The 15,297-nt window shown below is 38.5% G+C and overlaps 1 protein-coding gene across 6 annotated transcripts in view; it reads left to right on the top strand.

Annotated features, from left to right (window-relative positions):
• The window catches only part of LOC116268620 (ADAMTS-like protein 3), a 128,850-nt gene that overhangs the window by 13,167 nt on the left and 100,386 nt on the right, over window positions 1-15,297 (top strand). The window lies entirely within an intron of this gene.

Here is a 15,297-nt window from a genome sequence, read left to right as displayed (position 1 = left end):
GGGTTCACTGAAGGTAGATGTGCTAAGCCTGCTTCAGAGCTCTCTTCTCTGCTCAAGTTATGCTCCAGCCAGATTCTTGCCTAGGTGCTCAGATGCAGCCATGTTGAACAGGAATGATCTTGAGGTTGACTTTTGTTTGCATCGAACACTAATGAACATAAACTGGCCTGCTACCTGCAAAACCATGAGATCAGTGGATTTGTTCTCTTTCTCCTCCCTGTTTCCTCCAGGGCACTTCTTCCCTTAACATCCCATCAGAAAGCACAGGATTTGCATTAGAGTTAACATTGGTACACAGTAGGTGCTTAATCCATATTTGTTGAGTGACTGTGTAATCTCCTATTTGATACCTAGCACTCACACTGGTGTGTTATTACCTTTCCCACTGACTTGCCTGGGATCTCAGGTTGTGGGATGTAATGTTATAAATGCCAATGAGTAGGTGAGGGTGACCTTCTTGATCTCTTTGACTGATAGGTTTACCTTAAAAGTTAATCTGCTTTCTTGCTTAAGTCCTGGTAAGATCGTGAGGAATTTTATCAGAAGAGAAGTAGGCTGTTCTCATGTTCCTGTGTCCCTGGTGCTGCTGGCTACAGAGGATGATAACTGAACATCATGGGTGTCTCACACAAGACCTTTCTGAATATAGCCCCCAGTCTTTTCCTTCATCTCTTCTTTACCTTTATTATCTTGTGACCCCTATTCTGTGAGAAGAATTAGTTGCCAAAAATGCTGAGCCCATTCCCAGTCACCACCTGCCTCTCCTACCTCTTAGTCATCATGTTGCCCTGCTAATGAAATCCTTTCATTTGCTAAAGCAAATTCTGCTATGTTTAGGACTCTCAGTGATTGAGGGAGGTTACTGTATCCTCCTGCCATATTAGTCTAAGGATAAGTATATTTTATGTTTATTCAGAAAATAAGTTATGCTTCTGGAATTCTCTTGACCCTTCTGATTTTGATTCCATGCAATCTGTTGGCTATGATGTTTCTCCTGCCTTGATGGCATAAGGGTGGTGAAGGTGGGGATCAATACGTTAGGCCCCCCGAGAAATCAGGCCCTCCAAATCCTGGAGATGGGCACCCCTTCCTTGAGAGTCTTGTTCTCTAGCCCGCACAGTCTCAGGAGGAGGCCAGTGTGTGCCTCATCCTTGGTGAAATCAAACCTGCCATGTAATGGGCATAGTGTTTTGTATCCATTTCTGTATTTCTCACTTCCATTGAGGCCTACAGAAGTACTGGGAGCTTGTTGTCTTATGTTAGAGCCATCTTGCTGTGTGTGGTTTAGGTGATGCAGTAGGGGCCTGTAGACTTACCTTAGTGAGCAAAGCAAGGGCCAGAAACAGCACTGGGAAAACTGTTTCCCTGCCACCTCCCACTCCCACCCCCAGGCTTATGGCATTCCAGAGTGATCCATGCTAGAATGCAGATTGCAGAAGAGACAATAAAGGAGGGGTTTTAGGAAGGTTTGCTGTAACTAGGAGTCAAGACTTTGTCATACTTTGTCAAGTATGTCCAGACTTTTCCAAGAATAGCAAATATATTAGAGCAGTGTTGAATATGTATTCACTTGGAATGACCCTTTAATCTTTAGAGAAAATAGCACTTGTGTAATGGCATGTAGTAATCTGAATTATTTATCTATGTTTCTCAGTTTTTTCTATTCTAATATTGGAACCACTGAAATGGATACTTTTGGAAAAGCCAGGGTTTCTGTTTTCCTCCCCTGCTACATCCCTCCCCTGAGGCAGTGAAGATGGAAACAGATGACCACCTTCCTGAACAGGAGCAAGGCACAGGGACAAATACAGGGAGGGGGCAAAACATAGTCATATTTCTCAACATATTTCCCTATGACATTGGAACCATGTACTACATCATTTTGTAAACTGTTTTCTTAAACTTAATCTGGGGATGGGGCATGAGGTGGATGTTAAATAAACAGCGTCTCAAGAGCAGGAATACTACGAGGACCTAAAATAAATTGGTGGGGCAGGGAAGCGGGGGAGGTTGGTGCAGGTCCTTTCTGAGGAAGTTATTTAAGATGTAAACACAGGCAGGAATCTGCCAGGAGAGCTGTAGAGGAATGAGTGTTCTGGGCAGAGGGAACAGTATGTGCAAAGGCCCCAAGGAAAGAAAGAGCTCAATGTGCTCAAGGAACTTGAGAGAAAGGAAATCAATGTGTCATCAGATGAGATATGAATGGGCAAGGGCCACGGTAAGCACTTGGACTTCATCCAGAGAGTCAGTGGGAAGCCACTGGAGGGTTTGAGCAATGAAGTGGCACATCAGATTTACATTTTAAAAAGATTGCTCAAACACAGAAATGGGGAGAACAAAATGGAGACAATTAGATGAATTATAAATTTTTTAAGAAAATTACTTAAAACTAGGAATCCAGCCCACCATAATTCCATTTGAGTGTCCTCGATTTAAAGCCTGCCTCCGTGTGAATCTGCAAATATCATCATTTCCTTTTTACTGTTTATATGACACCAACACCTTTTTCTTTTCTTTTTTTTTTTTTTTTTTTGAGACGAAGTTTTGCTGTTGTTGCCCAGGCTGGAGTGCAATGGCACAGTCTTATGGCTCACTGCAACTTCCACCTCCTGGGTTCAAGCGATTCACCTGCCTGAGCCACCTGAGTAGCTGGGATGATAGGTCAGGTGCCCACCAACATGCCCAGCTAATTTTTTGTATTTTTAGTAGAGATGAGGTTTCACCATGTTGGCTATGCTGGTCTCAAACTCCTGACCTCAGGTGATCCACCTGCCTTAGCCTCCCAAAATGCTGGGATTACAGGCATAAGCTACCGCACCCGGCCACCAACAACATTCTTCATAAAAATAGTTGAATCCCTTCTATATTTGTAGCCATGAATATCAATGCACCTCTCCTGTCTTTTCCAAAACTGCTCGATGTATCCTTCAGAAATACTGCTTTCCCAACCATGGCCCCCATGCTCCAGTATTTTGCAGAGCAGTTTTAAGAGTTCTACAATCCATAAATCCTTTTCTTTCTTTCTTTCTTTCCTTTTTTTTTTTTTTTTTTTTTTGAGATGGAGTCTCACTCTGTTGCCCAGGCTGGAGTTCAATGGCGCAGTCACGGCCCACTGCAGCCTCTGCCTCCTGGGTTCAAGTGATTCTCCTGCCTCAGCTTCCTGAGTAGCTGGGACTACAGGCATATGCCATCACACCCAGCTAATTTTTGTATTTTTTGTAGAGTCAGGATTTTGCCATACTGGCCAGGCTGATCTTAAACTGACCTCAAGTGATCTGCCCACCTCAGCCTCCCAAAGTGCTGGGATTACAGGCGTGAGCCACTGCACCTGGCCCATAAATCCTTTTCTATGTACTGTTTTATTTAAAACAGTGAATGAACCTGTTCACAACTTATGTCTGCACTATATCAGGTGTTTTGCTGTGCAAAAATTTGAAAATCATTGCCCTAAGTAGTCTCTTTTTGGTGAAAAGTAGCTAGTACTATTCTTATTAATAGCCTCACATTCTTTCAGAAACGTGCTAATAAATATATAATGAATAAAGGCTCTTGTTTTCTGTATATGAAAACTGAAATTTAGGATTTTTAGGTGATTGGTGACTTCTCCATGAGCACACACTAAATAAATTGCATACTACAACATAAAGCCCAAACATGGAGCGTTTCTCATGAGATGTCATCTAGTCTTAAATTCTGCGTTTTCAGGATGGCCAAATGGAAGCTGTGGGAGCCTACATATCATGCTACTGGTAGAGCTGGTCTCCTGATTTCTAGTCCCTCCACTAGCCATCCCCTTTGTCTACTGTAGCCAGTACTGTCTTTCTAGAAAGATGATTACAAAAAATAATGGTTTGGAATTTGCACAGATTTAAAATTGTGACTACAGTTTGGCTAAGTGTGATTTTTTTTTTTTTTTTTTTTTTTGAGATAGGGTCTCTCTCTGTTGCTCAGGCTGGAGTGCAGAGGTGTGATCACAGCTCACTGCAGCCTTGAACTCTGGGGTCAAGTGATCCTCCTGCCTTAGCCTCCCATGTTACTGGGATTACAGGAATGAGCCATATGTGCATCACTAATTTTTTAAAATTTTAAAATGTTTTTAGAGATTAGGTTTTTCTCTGTCATCTAGGCTGGAGTGGTCATGCAGTCATGGCTCACTACAGCCTTGACCTCCTGGGCTCAAGATATCCTCTCATCTCAGCCTTCCAAGCTCCTAGGATTATAAGCATGAGTGACCACACCCAGCTAGGTATGATATATTGATAGCCATTAACAAAGAAGAGTAAAAAGAAGAAAATACAACCCAATATGTTGGGATGTATTTTATTTCTAGATTTAAATCTTACTGCAGATTGATGTGAAACTAGTCTTCACCAGAATTCTGCTCTGTTTCTAGCCAAGTAACAACTAAAACAGAGAAAATGAAAATGATAACAACATGAAAGGCACTTCAAACGAGAATGATTTGCATGTCACAGGATGAAAAAAGAGGCCCTGAGAACACTGATGAAACTCTCAGTTTTATTTTTCTGAAAATAACTGTTACACTCTTGCTCCGGAAGTGAAGGTAGCCATAATGTTTCATCATATAATTTTTTCAGAAAAGAAAGCCAAAATATGAAACAATTTACAATTCAATCTCTGTCATTCTAAGAATTAGTGCATAAAGTTGGCATTACAACCACAATTACATTCAAGATAAGATAACTTGATTTTATAATTTTTAATTTAAATTTTCAAGACTAAGTCCAAATCAAACATTTTCTCCCACTTTATCATGAAACCTGAGTTTCTTTTCTGAGGGGAATCACATAAAGTAAGTGGCCTTTTATGGTTTTAGTTCTCTGATAATATGAACGTGAGATTCTTGACAGTTTACTTTTCAGTACTTAATGAATTTGTCCTAATCATGTGTAACTTCCACTGCCTTAATTCAGATATGTTTTACCTGAACTGTTCAACAGTTTCTAAATGAAGTCTTGCCTCTCTTGTTTCCTGCTCTGATCCATGTGCACACACATGACTATGAAAGATCTTTATCTTTCTAAGTTGCAAAATGACTGTGTGCGCCTCTGCATGAAACCCTCAACAACGCCCCTTTATCTATGGATTCAAATCCACATTCTCCACTTTGACATGTGTTTCTTTCCTGGGGCTGCCATAACAACCAGAAACAGAGTGGCTTAAAGAACAGAAATCTATTGTCTCCCAGATCTGGAGACCAGAAGTCCAAAATTAAGGTGTCAGCAGGGTCGATTCCTTCTTAGAACTGTGAGGGAGCCTCTGTTCCATGGCTTTCTCCTGGCAGGTAACTCTGGCATTCTTCGGCTTGTGAATGACATTGTCCCTGTGATTTCATATTGTTTTCCTTCTCTGTGTCTTTGTGTCCACACTTCTCCTTTTCATAAGGACACCACTTATATTGGAGTAGGGCCTACTGTAATGACCTCCTCTTGATCATCTGCAAAGAACTTATTTCCAAATAAGGTCACAGTCACAAGTACTGGGGGTTGTAACTTCCACATCTTTTGTGGGAAGGCAATTAAACCACAGCATATAAATGCCTTTGTGACTCTGGATCCAACTCTTAAACCACATTTCCTGTCACCTCCACCACACACACACACACACACACACACAGACAGAGAGAGAGAGAGAGAGAGAGAGGGAGAGAGAGAGAGAGAGACAGAGACAGATGGACAGACAGATGGACAGACAGACAGACACACACTCAGGCTCACCCTAAGGAACTTGCTCAGCAGCCACAATAAATTATGCACCATGACCCACACTCCTGCTCATTCATGCCATTTGGACCTTTGCACACACTATGCCCTCTGCCTCTTAGAGACCTTCGCTACTATGACATTAGTTAATTCTCTCCCATAAAAGTAATCATTGGCTCACTTCTCACTAGTAAAATTAAGTTCAACAGAATGTGAGATAGGATCCAAACCTAAGCCACTTGATAGCAAGGAACTCTCAAAAGTCAAAAGAAAACTGGAAATAGATCAGGGACATGGGATAGAGCCCCAGTTCCACGTCTCTCAAGGAATTTCAGGTGAGTTCCTTAGCTCTCTGGGCACTGTTTCTTAATATGAATAATGAAGAAAGGTGTTGGACATTATGATCACCAAGGTCCCCTAAGCTCCAATCTTTCATTTTTGGGTAGTGCTTTCAGGTTGCATTTTTCACTCATGTCTTCAAATTATGTCTAGTCCTTTTGCAGCAATCCTTATGTCCACACATGAGTAGTGTGAAGTGCTTGGGGTTTTAGTTCTAAGAATGACAGCCTTGGTTTGACCTGCCCAGGAGGTCAAGGCAGGGTTGAGTTTAGTTTGCAGTGCTCTTCCATTGCCCACCAAACCAGAACAAGATTTAGCAACAAATCTAGAAACTGTTTCTTAAGTTTACTGAAGAAAGCTTAATGGTTTATTCATGCCTCAGCCTGTGTACTGTATCCCATTTCTGTCATCACTGTGCCTCCGCGAGAGTTCTTACACATTCTCTTCCTCAGCAATCTCTTGCCCACAGAGCTTCCAAGCTAGGAATAATAGAGCAGACAACATGTCTTGGCTACTTTGCAAAATTAAGAGTCTGTTTTTATGTGAAAGGAAATACTATTCCTCATTTCAAAGTTGCAAATTTAGTAAACTTTTCAAAGGTTGAGACTTATATCGGAAAAAACCCAGCAGAGACAAAGGTTTGATGCCAAAATAAAGGTAAGTTTACAAAAATGTTTTAGGTTCTAGAAACTAGTGGTGTAGGAATAACAGGAACAGGGTGTTGCGTAATATTTTCCATACAAATATTTACTGACTCCAAGGGCAATAGCAGTAAAATATCACCCCAGGGTGAAACTTACCACTGAGATTGGGTTGGACAGCCAGTGGATCTTTATTTACCCAAAGGCAAATGTATTTGATGTATTAGCCTGGACTCTCCAAGGTGGGGTGTTGGATGTTTATTTGCTTTTATGGGGTTACTCCCCCTGATCTATCCTATAACTGCTGAGTGCCTGCTATTTATGGAGTTTGCTTTTTCCAGGAGAGAGCCAGCAGCTTGTAGAAACATGCTGGGTTACATAATGGTCCCACTAGTCTGAGGAGAGCCTTCTTCTCTAACAGGATTCAACACTGCTAGGGAAGAAAGGAGGAAAGCAAGAGGCAACAGTGATGTGTTTCTGTACCAACTTGCTACCTATTTCTTAATATAAAAAACAATTCTTTATTGAGTTCATTGTCTGTGAATAAGAAATTGTTACCCATTTCTTAAATAAAAACAGCTCCATCTCCAGTTCCTCGTGACTCTGATTTGTCTAGCTATACACTTGCTTGAAAGATGATCATCCTGAAGTCACATCAAGAAAGTTACAGATTTAAGCTGAATTGTTTTAATCATGAAGCAGAAGCCTTCTAATTATTTAGCTATGTATTCCAATTGTCATCCAAATATGACCCATGTATCTACTTTTAGTGACTTCACTCACATTCAAAATTTCTGGAATTTAGATATTATCAATTATAGTCTAAGTAATTAATAGACTTCCAATTAAGATGGTGTTGTAACATCATATTCTGTTCCAAATACAGATCAATGGTAGATGCAGTATAAAAGGAGGCATACCAAAGACACAATTAAGAAAACAATTACCTGGGCTAGGAAAGGAATGAAAGCATGAGGTGGTGAACGGAGCTGCACTTGTGGTTATTTGGAGCTTGAGGTCCCAAAGTAATCGTAGCAAATGACAGTTCAGTTTCTAAGACAGAAGAAAAACAGTTGATGATTTGGGGAAAGGGAAGAAAATTAAGAAATACGGAAGTAATGTCGGAGAATCAAGATATGAGGTAAACTGTTTACTAAAACTTAAGAAAAAATATCCACTCCTAGTATCAAGAGAAACAAATGAAAATAAATCCCCACATAGATACAAAATAGTGAAACTACAGAAAATCAGGGAAGATAAGAAAATCTTAAAAGCTACCACACATGAAAAACAGATTAACTGCAAACAACTTATCAACAACTTGAGTTTCTGGAAGACAAAGGAATAATATCTTCAGAATATTGAGGGAAAATCATGATCACCCTAGAGCTAAACTTGCTGAACTATTATTTCAAATATGTGACTGTATATGTCAATTTCTAACCACATGATGGACTTGATATCCTTAAAGGCTTTTTGCTAAATACCTCTAAAATGCTAGGTAAAATATGTAAAACATATCTTGAAATGCAGAACTAAACTTGTAAGAAAGTAAGAAAAATCCTCAGAAGCCAAAAACAAGCTGAAGCATTGCCTTAGTGGGGATAGTTGTCAGTCTCAGTAACCTACACTTTTTGGCTTTAAGATCTTTTGCCTGATAGACAAGTCCTTAGACCTTCAGAAGGTAAGGAGGAATAGAATGGAGATTCCCCATACAAAACCAGGGTCTACCTCAGTGAAAAGGTAAATTCAAAAAATGAAATCCATCCTGTAAAGAGAGATTGCAAGGAGAACTATCTGTCTCAGCTCTGCCTCTGAATGGAAGGAATCAGAAAGGCTCCCCTGAGAATCTAAGAGCTACAAGTAGCCCTTCATGTAGGAGTAGGGTTTATATTCACTCTTTGTGATCCAAAAAATTGGTTCATAGTGGTCTTGATAGAGGTGATGTAAATCCTGTGAGGAGGAGTGTATCTTCTACCCAGACCTTAAAATTCCCACAAAGACATAATGAGCAGTAGCTTATAATCAAAATTTAAAACAAAAAAAACACATGAAGAAACAATGTGTGAGAGTCCGTGGGGGAAAAAATAGAATCAGATACAGAGCATCATAAGTTAGAATTATCAGGTACAGAATATAAACGTAAGTTTATTTAAAATATTTACATATATAAAACAGGAAATTAAAAATCCATGCTAGAAACAATAAACTATGAAAAATACTTGAAGATTGTTTAGAAGAACCAATTATGACATTGAACCATCTGAAACTTTCTATTTGGTCAAAAATGGTCAAATATTGTCAGTTTATATGGTTCAGCTAATAGAATATCTAGAAGTTAAAAATATAGCGATTGAAATTTAAAAGTTATGTGCTGGAGTAAACGGTTAAAATGGAAGAGAGAGCTGAAAAAATTACCCAGAATAAAGCATGAAGAATAAATAAAATATGTAAAATATGTACAAAAGGTAGATACAGAGGAAATATTGAGAAAGTTTATAATATATAAAAATGGAGTTTCAAAAAGAAAACAAGAGGTGGCATTTTTCCCCTGCCCTACAGATCTGTGGAATTTTGAACTTTAGGGGGTGATATAGGGTATCTGGCAGAAGAAATTTCTAAGAAGCAAATCGTTCAAGAGGTGACTTGGGTGCTCTAAAAAGCATTTAGTTTTACACATTCACAAAGATATGATTTAGAATTGGAACTTGTGTTTAAAAGGGAAGCAAAGCATAAAGTTTAGAAAATTTGCAGCCTGACAATGCAATAGAAAAGAAAAATCCATTTTCTGAGGAGAAATTCAAGCCTGCTGCAGAAGTCTGTATAAGTAACAAAGAGCCAAATGTTAATTGCCAAGACAATGGGGGAAATGTCTCCAGGGCACGTCAGAGGTTTTCATGGCAGCCCCTCCCATCACAGGCCCAGAGGCCTAGAAGGAAAAGACAGTTCCCAGGGCCTTGCTAGTCCCAGGGCCTTGCTGCTTTGTGCAGTCTCAGGACTTGGTGCCCTGCATCCCAACCATGGCTAAAAGGAGCCAACATATAGCTCAGGCCATTGCATCACACGGTGCAAGCCCCAAGCTTTGGTGGCTTCCACATGGTGTTGGGCCTGCAGGTACAGAGAAGTCAAGAATTGAGGTTTGGGAGCCTCTGTCTAGATTTCAGAGGATGTCCAGGCAGAAGTTTGCTGCAAGGGTGGAGCCCTCATGGAGAACCTCTGCTAGGGCAATGCAGAAGGGAAATGTGGGGTCAGAACCCCTACATAGAGTCCCCACTGGAACACTGCCTAGTGGAGCTGTGAGAAGAGGGCCACTGTCCTCCAGACCCCAGAATGGTAGATCCACTGACAGCTTGCACTGTGTTCCTGGAAAAGTCACAGACAATGCCAGCCCATGAAAGCAGCTGGGAGTGGGACTGTACCCTGCAAAGCCACAAGGGCAGAACTTTCCAAGACCATGGGAGTCCACCTCTTGCATCAGTGTGACCTGTATGTGAGACATGGAGTCAAAAGGAGATAATTTCAGAGCTTTCAGATTTTACTGCCCAGCTAAATTTCAGACTTGCATGGGGCCTGTAGCCCCTTCATTTGGGCCCATTTATCCCTTTTGGAATGGATGTATTTACAGAATGCCTGTACCCCCATTATATCTAGGAAGTAACTAACTTGATTTTGATTTTACAGGCTCATAGGCAGAAGGGACTTACTTGCCTTATCTCAGATGAGACTTTGGACTTGGACTTTTAGGTCAATGCCGGAATGAATTAAAGTTTTGGGGGACTGTTGGGAAGGCATGATTAGTTTTGAAATGTGAAATGGACATGAGATTTGTGAGAGGGAATGAAATGATATGGTTAGGCTTTGTGTCCCCACCCAAATCTCATCTTAAATTGTGATCCCCATAATCCCCACGTGTCAAGGGAGAGACCAGGTGGAGATAATTAAATGCACTAATGAAAATTAAATCTCCTTCCTCCAAAACTTAAGTAAAATAATTCATCCAAAAAATCCCCAAAAATATGCTAAGAAAAGGGAATCACATCAATAAATGATTGGATAAAGAAAATGTGGCATATGTACACAATGGAATACTATTCAGCCATAAAAAAGGATGAAACCATGTGTTTTGCAGCAATGTGGATGGAACTGGAGGCCATTATCTTAAGTGAAATAACTCAGAAGTGGAAAGTCAAGTTTCACATGTTCTCACAAGTGTGAGCTAAATAATGTGTACCCATGAATATAGAGTGTGAAATAGAATTTGGAGACTCAGACAGGTGGGAGGAGGGTGAGGGATGATAAATTACCTAATGGATACAATGTACATTATTCTGGTGTTGGTTGCAGGGAAAATCCAGACTTTATCACTTTGTAATATATCCATGTAACAAAACTGCACTTGTACCCCTTAAATTTCTATACATTCAATTTTTGAAAAGGAGAGAATCATACTAAATTCTCCTACTTTTAAAGTAAACAAATAGTGGTATTACCTAGTGGTGACAGGTTCAGAAAGAAGTCAGAAAATGTTCTTGTACATAAGCATCTATCATTCTGATGGATCATGACTAGTACATTCACTTGTGATTCCTTTGCCTTTAAAAAGAATGATATTAAAAGAAAAAATAAGTGCCTTATACTGTGAAAAGTGATAAAAAGGACTTCATGATTCTAACAAGAAAAAAGAAAAGAGAGTTATCAAAGAGATAATAGCAGAGAATATTTCAGAATTAATGAAAAAATATGAAACCTAAGAATCGGGAGTCACAGCAAATCCCAAGCAGGGAATAAAAAATACACATTCAGATACACTGTTGTTAAACTTTAGAACTCTAAAGACAAAGAAAATCTCAAAGTCAGAGATATAGAAAAGATCCAGGAGAGGAACAATAACAAAAACTGACATTTTTTTCTCATGAGAAATAATGAAGCATTATCTTCAAATGGCTCAGAAGAAAAAATCATTGTCAGCCTAGAATTGGATATTATTAAAACAACATTTTAAAGATGAAATAGGGATATTTTCAGATTGTAATAGTATCTCCTTATGCAGCAGGTGTCAACAAGGTAGTCTTATAGTAAGGTTATATGACAATTAAATGAGTTAATACATATACTTTAAAAAGAGCTTGGCACATCATAGGTAATAAATATTTACTAAAATTATGTTAGGTATTCTAGGTGAACAAAACCAGGAAATTGCACTATCAGCAAATTTTCACTAAAGACAATTTTAAAGAATGTATTAATTAAGCAGGAAGATGATCCTAGAAGGAGGGTCTGAGATATAAGAATGAATGATGACTGAAGCATATTGTAAAGATGTTTAATCTAAAAAAGTTTATTGACTATGGAAATCAATACTAGTTTCTGATTTATCAATTTGAAAAAAGAAATATTGTCCAACACAGCCTTGTAAAACTCAGAGAGGTTGATTGATTAAAGTGCTTAAGCCCTTACACTGTTTGTTAAGATGGAAATGATTTTGTTTAAGTCTAGAGTTATGAAATAGGGCCTTTAAAATTCTAAGGGTAAACCTAAAAATAAAATATAACAGAGGGGAAGACAGAATAAAAAATATAACAAGTTGGCCGGGTGCGGTGGCTCAAGCCTGTAATCCCAGCACTTTGGGAGGCCGAGATGGGCGGATCACGAGGTCAGGAGATCGAGACCATCCTGGCTAACATGGTGAAACCCTGTCTCTACTAAAAAAATACAAAAAAATTAGCCGGGTGAGGTGGCGGGTGCCTGTAGTCCCAGCAACTCGGGAGGCTGAGGCAGGAGAATGGCATGAACCTGGGAGGCGGAGCTTGCAGTGAGCTGAGATCCGGCCACTGCATTCCAGCCTGGGTGACAGAGCAAGACACTGTCTCAAAAAAAAAAAAAGAAAAGTATAACAAGCAAAATCAATGCTCACAAAGCACAGGAAATAATTAAAATGAGAAGAACGGAAAAGAAGAAACAATTCTTAACAATAGTAACAGATGAAAGTAGTTCAAGATAGCTCAGAAATCCTTTCATCTTGATCAATAAAAGGGTGGACATACTGAACAACTCCAGACTTTTGTTACAAACATTTACAGTTATGCTATAAAAACCCTGGAAGATAACCTAGGAAATACATTCTAGACATAGGCTCTGGCAAAGATTTCATGACAAAGATGCCAAAAGCAATTGCAACAAAAACAAAAATTGACAAATGAGGCCTAAACTAAAGAGCTTCTGCACGGCAAAATAAACTATCAACAGAGTAAATAGACAACCTACAGAATCAGAGAAAATATTTGCAAACTATGCATCCAATGAAAGCTTAATATCTAGAATCTTTAAGAAACTTAAACAAATTAAGCAAAAAACCTTTTTGTACCTTTAAGAAGTGGGCAAATGATGTGAACAGACACTTTCCAAAAGAAGAGCTCCATGTGGCCAACAAGCATATGAAAACATGCTCAACATCACTAATCATTAGAGAAATGCAAATCAAAACCACAGTGAGATACCATCTCACACCAGTCAGACGGCTATTATTAAAAAGTCAAAAAATTACAGATGCTGGTGAGGTTGCAGAGAAAAGAGAACATTTATACACTGCTGGTTGGAATGTAAATTAATTCAGCCATTGTGGAAAGCAGTGTGGCAATTTCTCAAATAACTTTAAAAAATTACCATTTGACACAGCAATTTCATTATTGGGTATATATCCCAAGAATTATAAATCATTCTACCATAAAGACACATGTACACATATGTTCATCGCAGCACTATTCACAATAGCAAAAACATTAAATCAACGTAAATGCCCATCAGTGGTAGACTGGATAAAAACAAATGTGGTACATATACACCATGGAATATTATGCAGCCATAGAAAAAGAATGAGATCATGTCCTTTGCAGGAACACGAATGGAGCTAAAGATCATTACCCTAAGTGAACTAATGCAGGAACAGAAAACCAAATACCACATGTTCTCACTTATAAGTAGAAGCTAAATACTGAGAACACATCAACACAAAGAAGGGAACAACAGACACCAGGGTGTACTTGAGGGTGGAAGTGTGGGAGAAGGGAGAGGATTGAAAAAGTACCTACCTGGTACTATGCTTATTTATATGGGTGATGAAATAATCTGTACACCAAATCCCCATGACATGCAATTTACCTATATAAAAAACCTGCACATATACCTAAAATAAAATTTTAAAAAATTATAATTCTGTATGTTAAAAGTCAAAGATCAGTGCTAAATGAATAGAAATACTAATTTATGTATTGATTTTGTCTTTTTGCATGTTAATTGATTTCTAGATATCAAAAATCTAGAAAAAAATAAAATTTCTAGAATTCAAAAATAATCTAAAACTTGTATCACCTTATATTAATCAGGGTTCCTAGGTATAAGCAGTATAAACTAATTCTGCTTAACTTGAGCTAATAATAAACTTACTAGAAAGATACTAAGTGATCCACAAAAATAATAGGCTGGCGAACTAAGTTTATAAATTTTTCAGGAGCCAAGGGAGATTAAATTAAAAGAAAACACAAAGTCATACCAAAGTCATGTCTGGTTAGGTATTTCTGGACACTTGTGGCCATTACCATCACTAGACTTTTTACAATGATGCACTCACCACCAATGCCTGGTCCCATATACCACTTCCACTCGGTGGGCCACTGCTGGTCACATCTAACTATATGACTCTGCAGATAGATAATGTCCCCTTTACAATAAGCAGCTTGTCACATGGTCATCTGATGGGTCATGGTCAGGTGTTTCACCATGGTCAGGTGTTTAGTATCTAAAAATGCCTAGAACTAGGCTAGAGCTATTTTATAGGAGGAGCATTGCTACCCTTTAAAAGGGTAGATTTTATATTATGTAAACTATATCTCAAAGCCATCATTTTAAAAAAAGCATTGCACAGCTAAGACATTTAATATTTTATTATGGTTACATTTTCTTTTGAGTGCAATTTTTTTCTCTGGAGTTGTTAATTTCCTTTCTCTTTTTTTGTTTGCCTATTTTCAATCATCCCATCATTAACTTATTCTCAAAATCTTTATCAGAGTTTAAATATTCTCTCAGTACATTCAAACACATATTTTGTTTTACATTATATATTCTGTTTCATAACTTTCTTAGTGCTTTAGCACTGTGTGTTTATATTGATTTCTGGTCAACTGAGATGTTTCATTTGTATGAGGGAATATCTTACCCTTATGTCTTTCTTTAACTGGTATTGCTATATTTTGTAACAAAGGGGTGCTCAATTAGATATTTTACTATATTCTCCAGCCCTCTCTCACCTTCCCATCCCCAAGCCTTTGCTTTTTGGATGTGCTAATTCAAATTAAAAATTTTTTTTTTATCATGAATATCTGTTAAAATTTACAAATGTTTTTCTGTCTCTATTGAAATGATCATATGAAGTTTTTCCTATAGTTTGCTATGTCATAGACAGTGATTGAATTTCCAAGGTTGAACCAATTTTGCCTTTCTAGAATAAACCCAGATTGGTCACCATGGAACTTTCACTTTATCACTTGATTGCTAATATTTTATTTAGGATTTTAAATCTGTTTCTGAGTGACATTGGC

The sequence above is a fragment of the Papio anubis genome, chromosome 7 (genome assembly GCF_008728515.1).
Source record: "Papio anubis isolate 15944 chromosome 7, Panubis1.0, whole genome shotgun sequence".
Taxonomy (NCBI): Eukaryota; Metazoa; Chordata; class Mammalia; order Primates; family Cercopithecidae; genus Papio; species Papio anubis.
This window is presented reverse-complemented; position numbering and strand designations above follow the sequence as displayed.